The sequence below is a fragment of the Arachis duranensis genome, chromosome 6, assembly GCF_000817695.3.
Source record: "Arachis duranensis cultivar V14167 chromosome 6, aradu.V14167.gnm2.J7QH, whole genome shotgun sequence".
Classification (NCBI taxonomy): domain Eukaryota; kingdom Viridiplantae; phylum Streptophyta; class Magnoliopsida; order Fabales; family Fabaceae; genus Arachis; species Arachis duranensis.
In genome coordinates this window covers 43,800,115-43,803,970 of record NC_029777.3, presented here as the reverse complement: position 1 = coordinate 43,803,970, position 3,856 = coordinate 43,800,115, and positions in this window count along the sequence as shown.

Below are 3,856 nucleotides of genomic sequence, written 5' to 3'. Positions count from 1 at the left end.
ACAAGAATAGTCTTCACTATACCTCCTGTTGTGCAAGCTATTTGTTGTATGACAGAGAGAAGAAAACGAGCTTCAACATCTTTTGATTCAGAACCTGAGAGAACCCTTTGGAGACGACGAAGGGAAACAAGAGGAAAAAGGATCATTGGTGCTGAGGAAGCAGAGGAAGAGTATTTTGAACCCAACATGGAAGAGAATTTGGAGAATAATCATGAAGAGGAGGCTTATAATCAAGGCCATGCCAACCGTGCTGGGCAAGAAAAGAGGGTCTTAGGATCCTATATCAATCCTAATCCAGGAAACTGTGGAAGCAGCATTCAGAAGCCCACCATACATGCCAACAATTTTGAGCTAAAACCTCAGCTCATCACCCTGGTGCAGAATAATTGCTCATTTGGAGGAGGTGCTCAAGAAGACCCTAACCAACACTTGACCACCTTCTTGAGGATTTGTGATACGGTGAAGTCCAATGGAGTCCACCCCGATGTCTATAGGTTGCTCTTGTTCCCCTTTTCACTCAGGGACAAGGCATCCAAGTGGCTTGAATCCTTTCCAAAGGAGAGATTGACCAATTGGGAAGAGGTAGTGAACAAGTTTTCGGCAAGGTTTTACCTCCCTCAAAGGATCAATAGGCTGAGAACTGAAGTGCAGACGTTCAGACAGCAAGATAGGGAGACATTTTATGAAGCTTGGGAAAGGTTTAAGGATCTAACAAGGAGATGCCCACCAGAGATGTTTAATGAGTGGGTCCAACTTCACATCTTCTATAAAGGTCTCTCATTTGAGTCAAAGAAGGCTGTGGATCATTCATCAGGAGGTTCTTTAAACAAGAAGAAAACCATTGAAGAGGCCATAGATGTCATTGAAACAGTTGCTGAGAATGAATATTTCTATGCCTCTGAAAGAAGCAACACTAGAGGAGTAATGAAGCTGAACCACATGGATGCACTGTTAGCCCAAAACAAGATGATCACCAAGCAGCTAGCATATCTTACCAAGAAGGTGGAAGAGAACCAAGTTGCAGCAGCCATCACCTCATCACCAACTCAAGAAGGAGTAAACATAGGAGAAGAAGGTGACTGAGAGCAATCCAACTATGTGGGAAACTCACCCAGACAAGTCCATGATCCATACTCCAAAACTTACAACTCTGGATGGAGGAATCACCCCAACTTTGGATGGGGAAATCAACAAGACCAAGGGCAAGATCAGAGACACAACAACTTCAACTCCAACAACAATGCTACTCATCAAAATACCTCACAGAGATATTACCAACATCCATCTAACCAACCTTCTCAACCACCTAATCTCAACCCACCATCATTAACAGATGATAGGCTCTCAAAGATTGAGGCTCTACTTGAAAACATATGCAGAGAAGTCCAAGACAACAAAGTGTTTAAGGAAGAAGTGCGAGCTAATATCAAGAACCAAGGAGAAAACATCAAAAGATTGGAGTCCCAAGTGGGTTATCTATCTCAACAAATTCCCAAAATGAGAAATAAAGAAATAAAGAATGGGAAGAATGCAAAATGATAACCACAAGTGATTAGGGGAATATGAATGGAGTAGAACACCTCCAAAATAACCAAAAGGTAAGCCAGGAGGAAGGAAGCTGTGCAACTCAGCTTACATCCAAGGAAGAGCTAAAGAAGAAGGAGGTGCTGAACCCATATGCACCTTTTCCCCACAGGCTTAAAGGTGGTGTAGTAGGGAGAATGTACTCAAGGTTTCTTGATATGTTTGTATCTCTAGATGTAAATATACCATTCATTAAAGCCCTCCAACAGATGCCCTTCTACATCAAGTATATTAAGGAGCTACTAGCCAGAAAGAGTCCATTGAAGGGTGGACAAACAATCAAGATGAACAGAGATTGTAGTGCTCTCATTCAACCAAGGCCACCCACAAAGTAGGAGGATCCAGGGAGTTTCCACATTCTTTGTTCCATAGGAGAAACAAGGATTGACAAAGGGCTTTGTGACTTGGGAGCAAGCATCAACCTAATGCCTCTCTCCCTCATGAAGAAGCTTCAAATCAATGAACTAACTCCTACTGATGTAATTATCAGATTGGCTGACAAAACTCAAAAACAAGCAGTAGGGGTGGTTGAAAATGTGCTGGTAAAGGTTGGGAGCTACTATCTTCCCACAGATTTTGTTGTTCTGGAAATGGATGAGAATCCTATTTACCCCATCATTCTGGGAAGACCCTTCCTAGCCACTGCTAGAGCACTCATAGATGTAGAATGAGGAGAGTTAGTATTAAGAATACATGATGAGTAGCTCACTTTCAATGTCTTTAAACCCTCACAAGAAGCAGATCATGAAGACAATAAGTTGATGGAGGAGCCAAACAAGGAAGCACAAACAACACACTTGGAAGCCCCATTAGTTGGGAAGCCATATAGTCAAGAAGAACCATGTTCAAGGATGATCCAAGGGCAACCAGAACCATCAGAGTCATGCAAGATCAATAACAAGAATCCCCTAGAAAAAGAATCCGTAGAAAACAAGACAGCATCAATGAAAACAAAGAAGAAAGTTCCAAGGAGATGGAGAAGAAGAAAGATACCTACAGAAGACTTCTCCCCAAGAGACGAACTTCTCAACAATTCCACTGGTAGCAAACACACTGCAAGAGGGGAGGACTTCAAGCATTATCAACCACCTTGACAAGGGACAATCGTCAAGCTAATGACGTTAAAGAAGCGCTTCATGGGAGGCAACCCATGCTCTATAACTCTTATCTTAATTTTCTAATAATAGCAATAAGGCAATTTTCATGGAAGTTCAAATCAATCTTGACAACTATATAAAGTTCCTCTACATACAACGTATAGTACATGATAAGTTTGGTGTTCGAACACATCAATTGAGGTTTGAACACAACCTATGAGGAAAGTTCATTCCCCAAACTTGTTGCACCATGTGATTACAAACAAGTTTGGTGTACCAACATGCATGCATGGGAAGCTTAATGTTTGATTAATTTGCTTTCATGGAAAACCTTTAGTCATATAGAAACAAAAGAAAAAGAAAAAGAAATATTTTATTAGTTCACATTTTTTTCCCACCAAAAAGTTTTAAATAACCCATTGCATTTACTTTTCGTATATAGGGAATCAAAAAGGACATTGATGGTACTTGATAGGACAATTGAAGAAAGGAGATTCGCCCACTACACCAAGGGAATTTCATACTTGTCTTCATAGGGAATGTCCTTGGAAGTGTTGCCATGCAACATTGGGAGTGGACAATTTTGAGGACCGAACCAAGACCCCCATAAAGGAGGTGATCCTTGTGCTCATTCAATCTCAAAACCCCAACCATCCACTATCAAACACCATCATCAATCTACACCCTTCAATCAATTTCTATCTTCATATTTAAACCTCTACACACAACCTATCCATACACACTCATGCTCACCATTCTCATTTCCTCCTTTCGGTCATACACACATCACTTTCCACCAAAGCTTCACATACACCCTCATAGCCTTCACCATCTTCGCAAACTGATCCTCACTCATGGCATCATCAAGCTCCAAGAGGAAGGGAAGGTAAAACAGCAAAAGGAAGCATTAAAGAAGAAGATGGAGGATGCCGGTTTCTGGAAAAAGTTAATGGGGAAGCGCAAGGGGAATGGAGACTCAAGTAATCAAGGAGAATCCCAAGGGAGCAGAAGAGAATAAGCATACCAACAAGTGAAAGGTGGTGAAGTTCCTTCTTAGTTTACCTTCTTTTCCAAAGCTTTATATAAGGAAAATCATATATGAAATAGAACATGCTTCCATGGTAGCTTAAGATTTTCAATTATGCATTTAAGTTTCATTGCTTAGGTTTATGTTA